Source organism: Scylla paramamosain, chromosome 48 (genome assembly GCF_035594125.1).
Source record: "Scylla paramamosain isolate STU-SP2022 chromosome 48, ASM3559412v1, whole genome shotgun sequence".
Classification (NCBI taxonomy): Eukaryota; Metazoa; Arthropoda; class Malacostraca; order Decapoda; family Portunidae; genus Scylla; species Scylla paramamosain.
The window spans coordinates 4,823,835-4,846,334 of NC_087198.1; the positions used below are offsets into that span (position 1 = coordinate 4,823,835).

The 22,500-nt window shown below is 42.2% G+C and overlaps 1 long non-coding RNA gene across 2 annotated transcripts in view; it reads right to left on the reverse strand.

Annotated features, from left to right (window-relative positions):
- Positions 1-235: 235 nt before the first annotated feature.
- LOC135095220 (uncharacterized) overlaps positions 236-22,500 on the reverse strand; it is a 28,541-nt gene continuing 6,276 nt past the window's right edge. The window contains exons 3-5 of one of the 2 annotated variants that reach the window (XR_010264148.1): positions 16,942-17,005; positions 544-624; positions 237-438 (exon numbers count right to left, since the gene is read on the reverse strand). This is a non-coding gene — a long non-coding RNA (uncharacterized LOC135095220). Of the gene's footprint in view, positions 625-16,941; positions 17,006-22,500 lie in introns of both variants that reach the window. The other variant, XR_010264147.1, reaches the window with a different exon arrangement.

Below are 22,500 nucleotides of genomic sequence, written 5' to 3' on the forward strand. Positions count from 1 at the left end.
AGAACGAAGATAATAAATAGGAGAAGAGGAAGGAATAGAAGAAATGAAAGAAAGAAGACAGAGGAGAGAGAAAGATAGAAAGATAAAGAAGAAATAAAGGAGAAGAGGAAGGAACAAAAGAAATAAATAAAAAAATTCTCTCTCTCTCTCTCTCTCTCTCTCTCTCTCTCTCTCTCTCTCTCTCTCTCTCTCTCTCTCTCTCTCTCTCTCTCTCTCTCTCTCTCTCTCTCTCTCTCTCTCTCTCTCTCTCTCTCTCTCTCTCTCTCTCTCTCTCTCTCTCTCTCTCTCTCTCTCTCTCTCTCTCTCTCTCTCTCTCTCATGCCTAGTACACCTGGTGAGTCCCCGTCAGAAACTTAAAAACATTTTCTGTTCCAGCGAGAGCTTGCGAAAGACTTCCCAACACGTGCGAGTGACTGGATGGTCTGGGAAGTACTCACCCTGGAAACACAGTGAGGGATTAATAAAAGGAAGGATATTGGCATTTATGTGTTAATTCATATTGGCTGTGGTGTGTGCAGGGAAGGACTGGGTAAATATAGGCACCAGAAGAGGTGAGGAGTGTATGCGAATTGAAGGCAGGAAGTGTTCAGCCTGTAGTCCACCAGCAGGTCCACTTACTCCTGCCTGTAAAAGAGAGACCCAATCAGATGTCAGTTCCTAGATACAAAAAGGGGGCATTTAATTTGAAGGGTGTGTTGAAAGCTCCCTCCTGCAAGAGTTCAAGTCATAGGAAAGAGGGAATACAAGGCAGGCATGAAGTTCCAGGGTTCGTCAGAGACATGGATAAATGATTGAAAATACTGGGTAACGCTTGCTGACTGAATTTTGCACATAAAAGTTGGTCGGCTAAAAAAGAAAAAAATCTTTACGTCATTTGTGTGCTATCAAACCAAGTAATAAAATATGAAAATTTTTAGCAACCATCATCAAGCAGAGAGCAAGAAAATGGCAAAATTAGGTAAATACTCTGTACATTATCTCGGGTCTGCGATGTACACTACCCCTGGAACGAATATTTTTTTTTTTTTCCTCTATATGACCTTACTGTATCCATTCAAGTTATACAGTTAACATACCCGTATATAAATTCTGGTACACATGAAAGCAACACCCCGTGTTTTGATGCCAAATGTTAGCGGGACACTGGTAAAGACTCTTGATATTGTGCGCCTCAACGTTTTCCCTACGGTGCCGCTGGTCTGTTTACATCCTGTCTCCCAATGTCCTCCCTGAGTTGTCGCTTTCTTTTCTGAACGTACAACCCGTCCTTTCACACCTTGGTTCTTCTTTCCTGACATGTTTGTACAACCACAACACATGTACAGACTAGGGTTTTACAGCACCACTACAAACTCGTATCTGTCGCCTCAGGTTTGTTGGGTGTTTTGGAGAAACCGGCGGGTCTGATATCGCCCAGTGTTCCTTTCATCACCGCGCGGTCTTGGCTGTCGTAACATCCTGTCAGTACAAATAATACTTGCTCGACTCTCTTAGGGGGTAAATTCGCAGTTTCAACCAATGCTTTCATCCTCTTTACCTTTCACTAAAGCTAGGAAGCACAGGAATCTGGTGGGATATTTTTGACATTCCAGAAAAAAGTTTAAGGATGACAAGCAGCATATTTCGAAAACGGGATTTTTCTACATGATCTTAACCCAACGTAATCAACCTAACCTAATCGGAAAGGGCTTCGTCTCTCTTGGACTCTCCCTTAAGGTCACTAACCTAACCTCCTAACCCACACACAAGGTAAACTGATGTAACGTAACATTTTGTCACATCCTACAATGTCAGTCATCACTGCATACCAGCAGTAATTACTTAACGAAAAATACCAGAAGAATTTGAGGGAACTGGCTGTAAACTGCATTTCATATAATGACAGCCAGCACACGTCTCTCTTCCGTGTCCATGGTGAAAGTGATGCACCACAGACAGTCCCGGGTGCTCCTTCCTCCTCTAAACACACGTGCCTACATGTGATTGGCTGTCAGATTTCCGTGTGACCTGATTCACAGCAGGTAACTCCACGTCATCACAAGTCTTAACACGTGTGTCAACGTCACGTCACCATCGCGCACGTGCACTGTTGATGACAAACATACGAACACACTCAGCATCCTACGAGAGACGACTACTGGTGGACTTGAGCTAGAATTGACTTGAATCTTTGACATTCTCATCTGAAGTTGTTATTAATTTCCGACAGGGTAAAATAAGGCTAGAAATGCTCCAAACAGTGAGATGTAGACCCTGCCAGGGGCTATACTTACCTACGGTGTATTGATTGAAACTGCAATAATACCTTTTTGGGATTTGCCAGATAAAACATGAGTCCCTGTAGAAACCAGTGGAAAGTATTTCAAATTAATTATGTAGCAGAAGACTAGAAATAGATATGAAATCACTGAGAGCCTTGTTGCGAGTATTTAGCTTATAATAACTGTTGTGTAGAATGTGCATCACCAGATTCCGTGGAACTGTTACCATAAACACTTAGGATCAATGTTTTGTAGCTTTCAGGTGCAGTGCATCAAGATGTATCACGAGAGACGGTTTTAGAGTGTGCTTCTCCAGATAACTGAGGGAGCGTTGACCAGCCCCTGCATTAACACAGCCGGCGATCACCACATCCATCCACCCACTCACCCTTCCTCCTAACCATTCACTCACCCATCCACCTATCCATCAGCACAACATTTCACCCATACACAGAGCAATTAATCCACCCAACTGGCTATCTACCCAGTCCACCTTTCCATACATCCACCTACTCCCACATCCGTCCTTCAGCCGAAATAATAACAGTGCTATGCCACCGACAGCAACTACTACTACCACTGCTACTACTATTACTACTACTACTACTACTACTACTACTACTACTACTATCACCTTTCACACTTCCATTCCTTATTCCTCATTCCTCAGGAAAGAGATCAGAACAAACTGATCCTGAACATTAATAAAGAAGTGAATGACGTTGTTTGTGGTGAGTCGATAATAAGTTGGCTTATCTTTAAACTAGACAGGAAATCCTCATCGCAGTATGCACACACACACACACACACACACACACACACACACACACACACACACACACACACACACACACACTCGAAGCAAAGACCAAATTCTTCGACATTAAAAAGGCTTTCATCTCGACTCCTTTGAAAAGACTGTGGTGGAAGGTAAAGAGGTTTTCATCCTGTACTGTCGTGATTCTAGTGATCGTTTAATTAACAAGGATTCTGCATCATCAGTGCGAGAAACACACACAATAATAATAATAGTAAGAGTAATAATAATAATAATAATAATAATAATAATAATAATAATAATAAACTATGTGGCCTGTGAAAAATGTTCTTGAGAAATGCTCAAAGCGTTTTACCATTCAAATGTCCTGTTTCTTCCTAACTGACAAATTAAAATCGCCAGTTTCTCTCTCTCTCTCTCTCTCTCTCTCTCTCTCTCTCTCTCTCTCTCTCTCTCTCTCTCTCTCTCTCTCTCTCTCTCTCTCTCTCTCTCTCTCTCTCTCTCTCTCTCTCTCTCTCTCTCTCTCTCTCTCTCTCTCCCTCTCTCTCTCTCTCTCTCTGTGTGTGTGTGTTTCAGGAGATGACAGGAGAAGCAATGTGGAAGACACGCGTGGTATTCGTCACTGTTTTCAGTAAGTCGTATTGTTAGGCACATGTTTACTTAATATAAACAATACAAATATTAATAATTTTTTTGTGTGGTGTATTCCAGTGCGTGCGTGCGTGCGTGCGTGCGTGTATAAGTATTTATTTTCGATTTTTTCTGTTGCTGTATTAATTTGAATATCTCTCTCTCTCTCTCTCTCTCTCTCTCTCTCTCTCTCTCTCTCTCTCTCTCTCTCTCTCTCTCTCTCTCTCTCTCTCTCTCTCTCTCTCTCTCTCTCTCTCTCTCTCTCTCTCTCTCTCTCTCTCTCTCTGTGTGTGTGTGTATGTGTGTGTGTGTGTGTGTGTGTGTGTGTGTGTGTGTGTGTGTGTGTCTGTGTGTATACAGCCTGCGTCTTCCTGACCGGCTATGCTTCTCATATCAAGTGAGCAAGTGAGTATGAAAAGAATATTACACACACACACACACACACACAAAAACACACACACACACAATCATCATCATCATCATCATTTCTTCTCTCGCATTACAAGTCTGTATTATGATATTGTTAACTCTCTCTCTCTCTATCTCTCTCTCTCTCTCTCTCTCTCTCTCTCTCTCTCTCTCTCTCTCTCTCTCTCTCTCTGACGAAGTCCGTATATGCTTCCTTTCATCGCACCACATCAGGAAAGGCAGCACACATTTCGGTAAAAAAAAAACAGAAGCAAAACCGAAGTGTAATTTGTAGAAGTGAGGCTAAGGCTCTTGTAACGCTTTGTTGACAGGAGCACAATAAGTAGAAGAGACAACCATGAAGATAACGGAGATATTAACCAAGGTCTGTATTCTGAAACTTTTCCAGGTGTTATCTTCACTACTTCTGACAGATTGTAGAAGTTACTGAGGGCTTTCAAGGATGGCTTTACGATTGTAGTTGGCGTTTTAACAACTAATCTGTATCATCAAGGGAAACAAAAAAGAAACATATTTAAAGATATGGCACCAATGATTTTTGTGACTTGTGAATTCAATATCATCATACTTGCTCTGTTCCTTCCCCTAATGTCCACTTGCCTGCGATCTGGCATGGAACCTTCCCTAAACTTTCCCAGTGTAGCCCAGTCTCTCATAGCCAGCGATCTTTCCCAGAAATCTCTCATTCTCTTCCAGCCCAGCCTTTCCAGGTCCATGGCACGTCTCTTCCCCACCCTCAACCCACACCTTCCTGCTCTCTCCTATAGCCTCTCCTTCTCCCTTCCCTCCTTCCAATCCCAGAGCAGAGGGAAACGTGCACCGCTCTTTCCTCCATCATGCTCGACGCATTCCAAACTGATTGTCTTTCATGGGAGGGTAAAACACGAAGACACTTAAACGGATCTTTGTTCAGTCCCTGCGTGGGGTGTACACAATCCGAGGCCCTCCAACTCTCCTTTCCTATTTCATTATTTTCATCAAAGTTTCCCTGACAATAAGACAGCTATGACAGTTCTTCCTCTTTGTTCCTTCACCCACAGGACAGAGAAAAGTAAGGATCGATATCTGTGCTGAACCCAATCGAGTAACCTTCAGGCCGAGTCATCTTGATCTCAGTAAGGACCAGTTTAGATACAAGATGGGGATTACTAATAAGTCTGAATGGTGTGTGTGTGTGTTCACAGCCGAGTAATATTAGCCACTTTACTGCAGGTTTCAACAGCATTCTAGCATTTCGCCTCTCTTCTCTCCTCTTCATACATCAACAGTTAGACTTCTTGGCGTGTGATTATGACATAAAATTCAGTAACTGGCAAGACGCAAAGTTAAACTGGCAAGCTATGAAAATTTCCGCACGCCCTTACACCAATACGACTTTCCAAATACGAGAAAAGACCACTGGCAAAATAATAGCAACAAACTCTACAGTCACCCCTGCTACAGGTGAGTCACGCAATTTCGCTCTTCTCTTTTCTCCTCATTCCATTATGGCTAAAAGTTATATATTTTCTTTGTATTTCTTTTTACTCTTACTGAAAGACTAACACATACACACACACACACATTCTCTCTCTCTCTCTCTCTCTCTCTCTCTCTCTCTCTCTCTCTCTCTCTCTCTCTCTCTCTCTGAACATCTTTCAGTGTAGCATAAACAAAAATAAAATAAGTAAATAAATGAAATAAGATAATAGATTAATAGATAAAAAAAAAAAAATAAAAAACAAGGTCATTTTCTTCAATATCGTTTGCCTTTGATTTGTCTTGTAAAGGTAAAAACGCAAAAGAAAATAGTAATGATAATCTTTTCTCTTTTTTCTTTCTTCTGCAGGCAGTCCAAGAGAAGTACGTGGATAAATGCAACAACGTATGTAATGCTGATGCAAGTCCCTTATAACTACCTTAGTCGTGTGTTCTCACCCCATCAGAACCTGAAGTTAGGGTGAGAAGTCTTCAGTGTGATTCCAGAAGATGCACAGCTATCGTGGAAGACAATTGCGTTAAATATAATGGTTACAGTATGAAAGTGCAATTCATTCTGAAGCCATTGAGTAAGAAAGTCAAGAATCCCCTCGTTAAATACGGTGCTGTCAACTCTGGGGGAAGAGCAACGATAGCATTAAAAGATCTGCTGCCCTTTACGAACTACACCGTAACCGCCAACCCTGCCAACGACGTGGGCGCCGCCACCGACCTCTCCCTCACCAAAGAAACCTCCTTTATCGCAATTTCCCAATGTGAGACTCCGTACTTGTGCCTGTGTGAGACTTATGGTGGTGAAGGTGGCACGTGAGTCCACCATCACAACAACAACAACAACAACAACAACAACATAATCCTTTGTTCTTCTTTAGGGACAGCATTTATAAACTTTTTTTTAACCATTTCTTTGTACTTGGTCCCTCTCTTTAATACATTAAAAAACAATACTAATAGTAAAAAAAATCCTCACAAATGGGGGGTGGTAACACAAACCGCGCAACACACACACACACACACACACACACACACACACACACTTTCCTCATCGTCTCTCTCTCTCTCTCTCTCTCTCTCTCTCTCTCTCTCTCTCTCTCTCTCTCTCTCTCTCTCTCTCTCTCTCTCTCTCTCTCTCTCTCTCTCTCTCTCGCTCCGTAATAATGATTTTTTTCCCTGCTCTCCTCAATCATTGTTTTTCTTTCCCAGGTTATGTGTCATTTGGGGAAATTAAAAAAGTAATCAGGTAACAGGTGCTTTAACTTGCAGAGCAACTTCAAGGACCTTCCCCAGCGACTGGAGGGTTCCAATTTTTTAGACTCATCTCAGACCGGCTCATACGGACCACACAGTTCTTATTGAGGTTGTTCTCGGTATTGCGCAATATTGCACCACACCTGCACGAAAATGCTGTGTCGCTGCTGCCCAGGCCTACCCTCCCCGACCACCAACCATCACACCAAGAGTCGCGCCACCGTGAAGGTTGCGGCGAACGACATGTTGCTGTAAGTGACTCTGTGTTTACAATGCGTGGAGCTTCATCTGCATTTTGATTATACTTTCGTGTTCACGAGAGTTTTTCCTAAAAATTTATTTCATTTTTCAATGATTAACTGTTAGAAATAGCGAACATAAGTAAAATATGTTATACACTTTTTTTTTTTTAACATCTTCACAGTTCAATTCGTCGTAATACCATTTTCTGCTTTTTTTTTTTTTGTCAAGTTCTTACAATACACGTTGATTGTACAGTCACTGGTGAGTCTGATGGGGTCAACAAAACTGGCTATCCCGTATATGAAGTGTGTTATGACAAATAATTCGCGCATTTTTCGCACTCCAGCTCGAGCTGTAGTGATGAGGCGAGAGTTGCGTGAGTTGCCAGGCAGAAACTTTCCCTCACATGCAGATCAATCAAAATATGCAAAATACGGCAAAGCGGTGGCTCTCATGAAGGAATGTCATAAAACAAGAAAGACGCGCCGTCAAAAGTTACCTCCATGAAGGTGTTAACGAGACTGAAAGCGCTATTTTTCTATGCGATGGACGCCAAAAGGTGCTCCCACCAAATCATCGTCGTGCCCTCCAGAGGCCAGGTGGACCGGTGAGTTGTAGAGATGTGCGCTAACTAAATTAGAACCCGCAGGGGGAAGCTCCTGCTGACGGAATAACAAATAATAATAAATAAATAATTAAATAAGTAAATGAATAAATAAATAAAAAATAAATAAAATAAAAAAAAAATGTGTGTGTGTGTGTGTGTGTGTGTGTGTGTGTGTGTGTTTCAAACAGTCTGCATCACTATGATCAGGTTAGTTTCCTGACCTCATCTGAGCTTTAATTTTTCCCCTCGTAGGCTATTGAAATCCAAGGACTAGGGCAGAGATCGACGCAAAAACAACCCTGCGCTTTACTTGGAACGGACTTCAGAGTAACATTGGCAACCCTGGTTACTACACACTCACACAATGACAACCCTGATTACTACACTCTCACACATTAGCAACCCTGATTACTACACTCTCACATATTGGCAACCCTGATTACTACACACTCACACATTGGCAACCCTGATTACTACACACTCACACATTGGCAACCCTGATTACTACACTCTCATATATTGGCAACCCTGATTACTACACACTCACACATTGGCAACCCTGATTACTACACACTCACACATTGGCAACCCTGATTACTACACACTCACACATTGGCAACCCTGATTACTACACGGTCACACAATGTCAACCCTGATTACTACACTCTCACACATTGGCAACCCTGATTACTACACACTCACATTCTTGGATGGAGGAGACAAGAGCACAGTGAAAAATGTCACCGATACTGAAATCAAAGTATGTGAAAGGTCTTACCCACTGACGCACAAATGCAAACTCCTCGCGTGATTACAGAACCATATTGTGAAACGTTTCGGCATCCCAGCTCAACTCTTACTAGGTGTGACTGGCGATTGCTAAAGTGATTTTGATTCTAATGATAGTCTAACAAGAATTTTATACTACTGATGAACAAAACACCCATGAGAACCCGGCGCATTATCCCTGTGGCTTTTGAAAATAGTCTTTATGAGAAACCAAACGCATTTCAGAAAAGGGACCTTGACATGCCTGGCGGTGCAACATCTACAGGCTAAAGATCTGTGTTCAGAAACGCTTTGCTCTCTCACCACGACTATTCTCAAAAGCCACAGAGATGATTTGCTTGATTAAAAAAAAGAGAGAGAATAAATAAATAGATAAAAATCGGCCTTAAAAACTCACGTAACTGCACCTATATACAGCCTTTTGAATGTAGCGGAGGTGTGGCGCAGAAGTGTTTCATGATATTGCCCTTAACTTCACCTCTTCTCCCGCCGCAGTTTGCTCACCTGACTCCAGGCAAAAAGTACACGTTAGAAGTGAAGGAGTGCTTTACAACAGTGCACTGTGACATACTGACGACACTTGAATAATGGACGGAACCAGAGAAGCCACGAGTGCTGGAAAAGACAGAACTCCAGACGACAACAGACACCACCATCACCATCCAGCTGCCCGTCCTGCAGAACCCTCCACGGTCTGTGTGACTGTGTGTGTGTATGAGTGTGTGTGTCAGAGAGAGAGAGAGAGAGAGAGAGAGAGAGAGAGAGAGAGAGAGAGAGAGAGAGAGAGAGAGAGAGAGAGAGAGAGAGAGAGAATATGTCTTATTTGCTCATATGAAGTTCTATTTGTACTATACGTATTTACTTGACTGTGTGTGTGTGTGTGTGTGTGTGTGTGTGTGTGTGTGTGTGTGTGTGTGCTGCGAAAAAGGCCAAAGTTCATGTGTTTATCCCGCCGGTCGTGCTCTAGTTGTACCCTAACCCACTCAGTGATTGGTTACTGGTGGCAGAATGCACTGGATATTGTTGAGGAAATACAGCGGCGGCGGCGACGAACATCACACGAAGAAGCAAGACACTGAAAAGAAAGCACTGGTAATGGTTCGCACAGGAAGGGAGTTGTTACTTTAAGAAGTTTAATTCAATGGACTTTTGAAATCAATTGGGGAATTAGTCAAAGTCTGGTATCTCTTCCCGGCTTGCGTAGCAACAGGGGTAAGAGGACAGCGAAGCAAAGAAGACTTATCAGATTCGTCAACCTCATTGGCGCGGCGTAATTATCTGGGATTTGTTTGAGCTGGCTTAAGACCTTACCATTATAGAATTAATTTTATCGTATTAAGGGCTCTCCATTCTCTGGAATTAGGTGAAAAATTCGCCTCTATAACCTGGCCAAGCAGGAGAAATTACGTTTATTCACGGGGTAAATTTATCATAGAAGTGGTCAACACAGTGACGCTGAGAGGGGGAAAAAGTAAGGACAAAAGGAAACTGAGGAGAGGAGGGGAAGGGGGAGGGGTTAGTCACATGATACCGAGACTGTCTGGCCATCCCCGCACATTACATGGGCCTTAGCCTAAAAAAAAAAAATAGAAATATACATAATTAATTTCCAGCACTACACCACTACCACCACCACCACCACCATGGCTGCCAGATGAAAGAACAGGAGGGAGAGGAGGAGGAAGAAGAAGAAGAAGAGGAGGAGGAGGAGGAGGAGGAGGAGGAGGAGAAGAGGTGCTCTGTGAAGACCAAACAGCATTTCACAGCTCTTCCTGACTACCCAAAGCACATCAAACTGGACAAGCACAGGTTAGAGAGAGAGAGAGAGAGAGAGAGAGAGAGAGAGAGAGAGAGAGAGAGAGAGAGAGAGAGAGAGAGAGAGAGAGAGAGTGAGAGTTATAGGTATCTTGTTGTTATTCTTCTTGTTTTTCTTCTTCTTCTTCTTCTTCTTCTTCTTCTTCTTCTTCTTCTTCTTCTTCAATTTGAATTAGTAGTAGTGGTGGTGGTGGTGGTGGTAGTGGTGGTGGTGGTGGTTGTTGTTGTTGTTGCTGTTGTTGTTATATTAAAAGTAGTAGTAGTGGTAGTAGTAATGATAATAACAATAAAAATAATAATAGTAATAGTAATAGTATTTGGTATATTTAAGGACACACACACACACACACACACACACACACACACACACACACACACACACACACACACACACACACACACACACACACACACACACACACACACACACACACACACATATATACATACACACTGCCCCCCTCTCCCCCTCCTCTCCCCCCCCCACAGGTTGGCCTCTCCCCCTCCACCACCACCACCACCACCACCACCACCATCACTGACTTTATATTAACAGATTTATATATTGAAGATATTTTTCCTTTTAGTTTTGAAGAAGAGGAGGAGGAAGAGGAAGAGGAAGGAGGAGGAGGAGGAGGAGGAGGAAGGTTAGGTGTGGCCCTCCTTCCCCCTCCCACACCACTGCAGTCCCAGCCTCTGATTGGCCAGCCCTCAGCCAATCAGGAGAGAGACTTTATGGCCTTGCAGGTAAGTATGTTGTGGTACTGACCCCCTCCTAGTCACCCTTGTCATGTCCCCTGTGCCACTTGAAGACCCCCACCAGACCCCCTCTTAGTCACCCTTGTCATGTCCCCTGTACCAAAACACTAACTACTACTACTACTACTACAACTACTACTACTACTACTTCAGGTGGAGGAAGGCCGAAGGGAACTGGAGGAGGAGAGAAAGAGACACAGGCTGGAGGTTGAAAACATAAGGTCTAGATTTAGAATGATGACAACGACCACAGCCACCACCAGCACCTCCCCCACTAGCCTGCCTTTCTCTTCAAGTCCCAGCGAGGAGCACCCGCCCTCCTCCCCACCCTCCTCTCTCAGCAGATGGGAGGTGAGAGGGAGAGAAAGAGACAAAGAGAGAAAGAGGGAGAGGACACCCACAATTCACACTGAAAATGTTCTCTCTTACTCTAATGCCTCTCTTTAATTGCTCAGGGCCTGGACAGACTGAGAGAGGAACTGATGAAAGAGAGAGAGAGATAGAGATTGAAGAGAGAATTGCAAGTGTAAGAGAGGAAGAAAGGAGGAAATTAGATGACGAAAAACAGGTAAGACAGACAGAGAGAGGGAGAGAGAGAATGTAATGATTAAAAACAATGATTGGATGGTAATTGGTGCAAGAAAAGAACGACGTTTGTTGTGAAGGACAGGCAGGAGACGGGGGAAAGAAACACACAGAGGAATGAAGAAAAACATGAACAAAACACAAGACAACAACAAATTCAACACCAGAACGACACAATACACAGACAGAAATACAAACCCAAGCTATCTACACATGAAAAACACATTTACACACCTGAAAACATAACACATTACACACTTACACATCTGAAAATGCCCAAAAACTGTGTCCCTCCTCTACCTGGCTGTTGCTCACACCTGCACCACCAACACTTGATTTGAATTAGTGTGATGTGAGTAAACCACAGAAACTTTCAATCAAGTCATTACAGACACTGCCACACACACCCAGACACTGCCACACACACACAGAAGCTGCCACACACACCCAGACACTGCCACACACACCCAGACACTGCCACACACACCCAGACACTGCCACACACACCCAGACACTGCCACACACACCCAGACACTGCCACACACACCCAGACACTGCCACACACACCCAGACACTGCCACACACACCCAGACACTGCCACACACACTCAGACACTGCCACACACACCCACACACTGCCAAACACACCCAGACACTGCCACACACACCCAAACACTACCACACACACCCAAACTTCAACCAGATGGCACCACTGCTATAACATCTATTTCTAAAGCTGAACTCTTTGCTCAAACCTTTGCTAAAAACTCTACCTTGGATGATTCTGGGCTTGTTCCTCCCTCTCCTCCACCTTCTGACTACTTCATGCCACGTATTAAAATTCTTCGCAATGATGTTTTCCATGCCCTCGCTGGCCTATATATATATATATATATATATATATATATATATATATATATATATATATATATATATATATATATATATATATATATATATATATATATATATATATATATATATATATATATATATATATATATATATATATATATATATATATATATATATATATATATATATATATATATATATATATATATATATATATATATATATATATATATATATATATATATATATATATATATATATATATATATATATATATATATATATATATATATATATATATATATATATATATATATATATATATATATATATATATATATATATATATATATATATATATATATATATATATATATATATATATATATATATATATATATATATATATATATATATATATATATATATATATATATATATATATATATATATATATATATATATATATATATATATATATATATATATATGAGAGAGAGAGAGAGAGAGAGAGAGAGAGAGAGAGAGAGAGAGAGACCATAAGAAAATGAGAATTTATCAGAAATCCCAGAAATTGTTAGTGTTTTAATTTTTCATGTTTCTATGGCAGGAATCGTTTAGTTGGGCAAGTCTTTCACCAACTACATCATTTTTTTCGGTTTCTTTTGTGCATTAGGAGTGATGGAATTAGTTCAGTCATATTCCAGTTAATTTTTTCAGTATTACGAATTGTTCAGGTGGTCGAATGTTCCAGCTATCGGTTTACTCCAGCCACCCTCACTGAGCAGATATGAAAACAAGAGCCGCTGAGAGGTTTGAACTATTCGTCTGCTGCTTTTAGTGTTTGCGGTGCTGCTCCAAGTTGTTCTCTTCGCTTATTCCAAGGCCATCAGTCGTGGCAAGAACCAGTAAAATCATACAACTTCAGGCATTTAAGTACTTCAACAACTCGATTACTCTTTTTACTGGCAGTGGTAGTGTTCCAGAGAGAGAGAGAGAGAGAGAGAGAGAGAGAGAGAGAGAGAGAGAGAGAATTAATATAATAATTATTATTATTATTATTGTTATTATTATTATTATTTAATAGAAAAAAAATACGTAGATTTGTTGTTTACATGAATACATTAAAAAAAAAACTTTAATTATTTAATAGAAATAAAAACAAAATACGTAGATTTGTTGTTTACATGAATACATAAAAAAAACTTTACTTACCCTATTTTATAATACACATTTCATACAAAAAACAGACCATTGTGTTCACCTGCACCACGACACACTACCAAGCATAAGAAGCCAAAACTAAAAAAAATAAATAAATAAATAAATAAATAAATAACTGCTGGTGTTAAAATATTTCATTCAAAAACTCGATAACTGTTCTTGATGTCAGTGGCATTTGAAAAAATATATATTTCTCTTACGCCACAACATTCTATTAAAGTCGAAGGCAGGAACCACAACAGTAAAAACTGACTGTAGACATGAGAACAACTCCAAGAACTCGAATACTTCTTTTAATGTCAGTAGTGTTTGAAGAATGCATGCTTCACCTCCACGGCCACATTTCATTAACCTCACAGGGGAAAAAAAAGACAATTTCTGGAACTCATTACTCTTTTTGTCATTAGCGACTAAGAAAATAATCGACGACACTTACACTGCGTCCTATCAAGGTTGGTGGAGAAGCCATTGGACTAAAGAAAACCAAGAGTCCACTTCATTACACCTCTCCAGTCAGTGATACCTTTGGAAATTCTCAACTTTTCACCACAAAACGTTCCATCAAGGTCGGTGGAGAAGCCTGTGTTCTTTATATACCTGTGTGTGTGTGTGTGTGTGTGTGTGTGTGTGTGTGTGTGTGTGTGTGTGTGTGTGTGTGTAGGGGGAGGAGGTTGCCGGTCTCTGTCTGTCTGCATGCCTGTTTGTATGTATGGTTGTCTGTCTGTCTGCCCGTCTGCTTCCCCTGTCCCCTCACTCTCTCTCTCTCTCTCTCTCTCTCTCTCTCTCTCTCTCTCTCTCTCTCTCTCTCTCTCTCTCTCTCTCTCTCTCACACACACACACACACACACACTTTTCCACTCCGCTTCGCCTACAACGAAACATCCCCACACACCGGAGGAACTGCACACACAAGCAAAAATGGAACCAATTAATACAATATTTTATATGAGAGGAAAACAAGTACATCACAAACTGACGCACATACTCAAGGACGCCACGTACATAAACACAACTCCAGCAGAAGAAAATGAACATCGTCTCTTCAGGAAACCAGTAAACACATTTCGAAAAGCCTTACCTGAACCAATATATGAATAATACAACTGTTGTACTATTATTTTAGAAAACTAAATGAACTGAAACACCTGTGGCGCAGACAAGACGGCATTCCTGTCATATTTCATTCTCATACTTCTGTCACTGTTCTACACCCAACCTCTACTACTTCTTCTTTCAACCCCACTGTCTATCCCTCATTATCTGATTTGATCCCTCTTGTCTCACCAGCCACGCACATACATCAATAGCCTAAACAGGTGTGTAGAAGCCTTACAAAGGACTCCACCACCACCACCACTTCCTCCTCCTCCTCCTCTTCCTCCTCCACGCTTAACCCACATGGCGTCTGTGTGGAGCAATTACTGAAGGGAAGAAATAAGGTGAGAAGCGAAAAAATGCAGAGCTGAAGGAGGGAAGTGGAGCAGGAGGTGGAAGAGGTGTAGTGGGTGCAGAGAGAACAGAATGCAAGATATGAGCGCACAAGAGGAAAGAACGAGGGGGAAGAAGAGGGGAAAGAAGGGAAGAGTGAGAGGGGTAGAGGGTAATAGGAGGAAGGAGTGTAAAGCAAGGAAAGGAGTAAAAGAATGTAGAGGAAAGAAGAGAGGAAGGAAGGAATGAGGTGAAAAAGAGGGAATATGTAGTGTGAGACTGGGCAAGAGAAACGAATGAAAGGGTGCAAGAGAGAGAAAGATGCAGGAGAAAGGAAGGAAAGCGAAGGAGTATGGAGGAGGGAAGGAAGGCGCTAATGTGGAGAGGAAAACAAGAATGAATGAATGTAAGGAAAAGGAAGGAAGGAATTGCAGTGAAGAAAGAAAGAAAGAATGAAAGAAGAAGAGGGAAGGAGAGAATCGATGAGAGAAAGGAAAATAATGAATAACAATGGATGTGTAAAAGGGAAAGAGGCATTGAGTGGAAGCGAAAACGTGTTCATTATGAAAAGGAAGAAGGAAATGAATGATAGTGAATGAAAAAGGGGGAAAAAAAGGGGAGAATCCACGTGAATAAATTGGGCAGAAGGAAGGAGTAGGTGGAAAATGGAAGAAGAGGAAGTAGTAGGAAAAAAGAAGAGATAAAAACAAAAAAAAAGCACAGTAGCGATTTGTTACGAAAGAGGAAATACGAAAGAGGAAATAAAGTAGAGGAAAAACTATATAAATTAGATCACAATTCAGATTTAATTTCCTGCACGAGTTTGTTTTGTACTTTGTGTTGTGGTGGTGGTGGTGGTGGTACAGGAGTTAATGGCTGTGGTTGTGTTGCTGTTGTGTTGGGGCTGTGGTGGTGGTGGTGGTGGTACAGGTGTTAATGGCTGTGGTTGTGTTGCTGTTGTGTTGGGGCTGTGGTGGTGGTGGTGGTGGTACAGGTGTTAACGGCTGTGGTTGTGTTGCTGTTGTGTTGGGGCTGTGGTGGTGGTGAACCAGATGGTGTGGAGCTGGGGTTGTTGTTGTTGCTGTTGTTGCTGTTATCGATTTTTATATTGTTTTACAGAGAGAGAGAGAGAGAGAGAGAGAGAGAGAGAGAGAGAGAGAGAGAGAGAGAGAGAGAGAGAGAGAGAGAGAGAGAATGTTAAAGGAAACCTGGTGTGTCGTGGCGTTGACCACACTGAAAGGCAGGCATCTACTCGTAACTAGGAGTAGCCGGAGATTATAGGAAGACGTGCCACGTAACAAGGAACATAATATACCATTTTGTCTCAATCCTTATTTATATTTCCAGTTCACATTACCCACATCAGTGCACTACACATTCTCGATCCAATGGGCATATTTGTTGCTCCAGTCTGGCACTACAGTCAGACTTGTAATTAGAACCAGTGGAGTTGGCACCGCACTTTCCACACGATCAGCTACACTGCCCTCACGTTGACACCACTCGGCCCTACTCGTCCACCTGGCAACCTAACGCCGTTGGCTGCTAACTCCTGCAACCATACACCAACATAACTATTCTTACACAACCCTCACTATGCATCGCCCGATAATGGACAGTTGTTACCTAGCCCAACAATCACAATTCACTTTGTTCTCCCCGATAAGGAACATTATTTATAGAACCCGTTAAACACACACTTAACACTTAAGTGTAGTTATCAATGCCTCTGAATAACACCTTTTCCAATTGTGTGCAATAGAAAACACAGTGAAAACAATTTCTAGGAAAGAAAAGAGTAAGTGTACTCACCTCAAGAGTGCAGGTGTGTAGACTCTGGGAGACGGGAGGAAGCAAGGAGTGAGGCGGGAGGTGCCTGTGGGGAGAGACACACTGTGCTTCATGCTCTTACATTTATACTCCACAAGCACAAGTCTGTACCTGTGTACATCTATCTATTTGTATCTATCTGTATAAACACACACACACACACAGAGAGAGAGAGAGAGAGAGAGAGAGAGAGAGAGAGAGAGAGAGAGATCCAAAAATGTACTCCTTGTTTGACTCGCTATAATTAACTGAATTTTTTTTTTTTCAGAAGCAGTTGGCCAAAATAATAATGTCAGAAGTAAGACAAAGCTTTGAAGAAAGAACATCTGTCATAAAGTGTTACTGGAATCACGAAAATGTCCAAAGAAGTGCAAAGACAATTCAGAAGACACTTTGACAGGAATCCACCCAGGTGACGCACCATTGCTCGCATCACAGCTAAGTTTTGTACCAGATGGAACTGTTCACGACCTCCATAAGCAAGCGTGTGTAGTAGTAGTAGTAGTAGTAGTAGTAGTAGTAGTGGTTGTAGTGGTATTAGTGGTGGTAGTAATACTAGTGGTAGCAGTAATAGAAGAAAGGAGAGTAGAAGCCTTTGTGAGAGGAAAAAAGTAAGTAGTAGCAGTAATAGTAGTAGTAGTGGTAGAGGTAATATTTGCGATTTGTTACTACTACTACTACTGTTACTACTACTACTATTACTACTACTACTGCTACTACTACAACTACTACTACTACTACTACTACTACCTCTAACACTATTACTACTACTGCTGCTAATAATACTATGTGAATATTAATAGTAATGCCTTAAAAATTGTTGCAAAAAACAGCTGCAGTAGTAGTATTTAAATTAGTAATAGCAGTAGTAATAATAGTGGTAATAATAGTAGTAGTAGTAGTGTTTGTTGTTATATTGTTACTATAATTGTTATCAATATCACACACACACAGTAGTAAGTAGTAGTAGTAGTAATAGTAGTTATAGTAGTAGTAAGAGTAGAAGCAATAGTAGTTTTAATAATTTAGTATAATTTAATTATTTGATTAATTTTATTTATTTATTTATCTATTTTATTTTATTTATCTATTTATTTATTTATTTATTTTTTGGGTAGATATATGGTGTTTTTTGGTGGATATGAGTGTGTTCGTTGGTTGACACAAGTCCCTGTATATCAAGTAGACCTTTGTGTGTCCGCTCAAGTACCGAACGGCCTGGAAAACACTGAGCCAAAGGGACGCCGCTCAGTCTGCAACCAGTGTGGCGGCGTATCTTGTGTGGTGCGCGTGTGTATCGCATTGTGTTCCTCCTCAAAGACTTAGTGGTGGTCAAGATAACCAGGATTGGCCAAGCCCTCCCTGAAGTGTGCTACCAGTAGTGTACCAGGTGTGTTGAGTAGCCGCCAGGTGTACAGCCATACGTGTGTTGTGTACATGTGCATGTTGTGTACAGAAAGACCTCCTGCTGGTGTTTTGTTAGTCCCATCATGCCTCTGGCCCGGGAAACTACACTTGCCCCTCTTCTCAGAGGACGCCATCTTGTTGTGTCAGTCCGAGACGCCTCCTTCCCCCCCCACCTCTCTCCCCACCACCCGCCAGCCACTCCTTCTCACTTCCCGTCAGCATTTCTGGCCGCCCAATAGCCAGCAGCCCCCTTCACGGCCACTACCTGCCAGCACGCCTTCCTGTCCTTATCTCCTCCCACTCCCTCCCCCCCCTACCCTCAACCCACTCCTTTCTAAGCCCATTTCGCCACCCACTCCTGCCAGGCCCCTACCAGCAACCCACTCCTTCCAGCTCCCAGCCTGCCAGCCGCCCCCTTCCCGCCCCCCCACCCACCATCCACTCCTTCCGGCCCCCACCCGCCTCACGCTCCTTTCCCGTTTCCGCCGGCCACACACGAGGTGCTCTCCTCGCTCCCTCCCCCCCCACTCATGACGTCACGGACGGCGGTGACAGTGACTAGCTGGTTGTGAACCGCACCTCACACTCGCTCTACCTAAATACTGCTACTAACTACTGCTACTGCTGCTACCACTGCTGTTACTATTACTACTGTTACTTCTACTGCTACTATTACTACTACTACAATTACTAGTGCTACTACAATTCTGTTACTACTATTACTGCTACTGCTGCCACTACTGGTGCTACTACTACTACTGCTGCTACTATCACTACTACTACTACTGCTACTACTATTACAACTACTACAATTCTGTTACTACTACTACTACTACTACTACTACTACTACTACTACTACTACTACTACTACTACTATTACAACTACTGCTACTACTACTACTACTACTACTACTACTACTACTACTACTACTACTACTACTACCTACTACTACTACAATTACTACTGCTACTACGCTTACTTATGTTACTACTACTACTATTACTACTACTACTACTACTACTACTACTACTACTACTACTACTACTACTGCTACTACTACTACTCGTTCTACTTCTACTACCGCTACTAATACTGATATTAGCTCTACTACTACTACTACTACTACTACTACTACTACTACTACTACTACTACTACTACAACTACTATTATTACGATTACTGTTACTACTATTACTTCTATTAGTATTACTATGACTATTATTATTACGACTACTTTTAGTACAAAAATGAATACTACTACTATTACTACTACTACAATAATTATTATTTCGAGTACTCATACTACTACTACTAACTACTACTACTACTACTACTACTACTACAACTACTACTACTGTTGCTACTACTACTACTACAACTACTACTTCCTTGCAAGCCTCCCTGTCCGCTTTACCGTCATTCCTTGATTCATATTTTTTTATTATTTATATTGTTATTAGTGTGTGTGTGTGTGTGTGTGTGTGTGTGTGTGTGTGTGTGTGTGTGTGCAGGATTACAGATAAAAATATTATTCATGGACACTGTAATTTATTCGCGGAAATAACAAACAAAAAATCTTACAGTGCACTATTCTCTCTCTCTCTCTCTCTCTCTCTCTCTCTCTCTCTCTCTCTTGTCAGTCAGTCAGCTGTTTTCAAGGTCGCTGGGCCTCGCTGCCCTCCTGCCTGTCTTGTATGATGCCACGTAGCATTTTACAGGAGTACCTTTAATCACCGCAGTAATGTTGTCGTGCCATGCTTGTCGGTAAATTATGTGCTTTTTAATGACACTTGTCTTGTTATAACACACACACACACACACACACATACACACACACATTTGCCTGCTCTCTCTCTCTCTCTCTCTCTCTCCTCTCTCTCTCTCTCTCTCTCTCTCTCTCTCTCTCTCTCTCTCTCTCTCTCTCTCTCTCTCCATCCTTCTCCACCCGCGCATCCTCCTCCTAATAGTAGTAAATCTATTATTATTATTATCATTATTATTATTATTAGTTTTAGTAGTAGTAGTAGTAGTAGTAGTAGTAGTAGTAGTAGTAGTAGTAGTAGTAGTAGTAGTACTAGGAGGAGGAGGAGGAGGGAGCAGCAGCATCAGTAGCAGCAGCAGAAATAGTAGTAACTGTGGTAGAAATAATAGTAGTAGTAGTAGTAGTAGTAGTAGTAGTAGTAGTAGTAGTAGTTGCAGTTGTTGTTGTGGTCGTCACCCTCCTCCTCCTCCTCCTCCCCCCTGCTCCCCTCTCCTCCTCCACCTGCCCCTTGCTTCCTGTCATCTCCCTCTCCGCCACGCTCGCAGCAATGTCACGCAACCCGCTAAAGCTGCTTGCCGTCACCCACTGTTGTCTGTTTCCCTCCTTCAAAATTGTGTGTGTGTGGCTGCCAACATGAGTGTGCATTGTCACCAAACACCATCACTGTTACTTACCGCAACACTCTTTCCTCTTTCACTACAAAGGACAAACAAACTCACACAAAGGACACTCTTTTCTTCCGTCTTGTCCTCCTACTACTAATAATACTAATAATACTAATACTAATACTATTACGATTATTACTGCTACTTCTACTACTACTACTACTATGATTATCACTGCTACTACTACTACTAATAATAATACTACTTACGATTATGACTGCTACTACTACTAATAATAATACTAATACTAGCACTACTTCTGCTGGTACTACTGTTAATACTACTGTGACTACTGCTTACTGCTACTACTACTACTACTACTACTACGAATATGACTGCTACTACTACTACTACTACTACTACGATTAATGACTGCTACTACTACTACTAATACCAATGCTATTACTACTACTACTACTGGCTGCTTCTACTGTTAATATTACTATGACTAATGCTACTACTACTACTACTACTAATACTACTACAACCACCACCACCTCCATTACTATTACTACTACTGCTATTACTACTACTACTACTACTACTACTACTACTACTTACTTCTACTACTACTACTACTACTACTACTACTACTAACTACTTACTACTACTACTTTTTTAATAATACCTCCACCCCATGTTTATTGATGTGTCAATTAGGGGCTCCATTACTTGGAGGTCATTAGCCCCAGCTCCCGCTAATGACTGTGGCATCCAACCATATCTAATACTCTATAACATAAACATTAGTTGTTAACTATAAATTCATTCTACCTCTACTCTATCTACTCTTATGCCACTCTCCACCACTGTAGCCCTCACAGTCGAGGCCCTCCTAAGTCTGCAGGTATGGGAGTGGAATGCCTTGTCCCCCCTGAGGACACAGGAGGGCAGATCTGAGGAGGGAGAATGAGAGGCGGCACCTCATCCATGCGACGACATGGCTCCTTGGCTGGTGCTTCTTTTCTGCCATTAGGTCGGCTAGTCTTGAGTAGAAGCACTGAGCCTTGGAGCCCATCCCGCCAGATGTGGTGAAGACCAGAGGTGTGAAGCTGCCCTGGTCAACGTGTTGGATTCTCTCCCCCATACGCTCGGATCTTCTCCTGCTCATTCTTGCGGTGGGCGGCCTCCAGGGAGAGTTCGTGGTGACAGGCGGCCATCGGGTCAAAGATCCGTATGTCCATGAATGCTTTCTGTCCCCTTGTCCAGAAGCCTCGTGCACCTGACGTCGACTCGAGCCTCGTTGGTGGTGTTGGCTGTTCTGTAGCGCAGGTGCTCGCCGTCTAGCGGCAGGAGGGTCGGTTCAGTGGAGACATCGTGGCACACCTCCCTGAGCATGCTGGCGGTCAGATCTCTCACCTCATCGTGCCTGATACATACGAATCCCCCCTTTTTGCACGTCATGGTGTGGTTGACGTCATTGGGGGAGCCACACACACAAGTACTGGGGAGTCCTTCCATCGGCCAGCCGTACCTCAGAGCAATGGCGTCGACAAATTTCTTGTTTGTTGAGGCTGAAGCCCTTCGCTCTGATGGGCAGTGACGTTAGCCAGTTAGAGGCTCCCGTTTCCTGTGCAGTGAGGATTTTTCTCACTGTGGTTGCAGGCAGGATGTTTTATCAGGTCTTCGAGACAGTTTCGTTGATGTTGTTGCCTATCTCTAGATATAATTCGTCCTTGCTCAGTGACTGCACTTTGGGCTATTT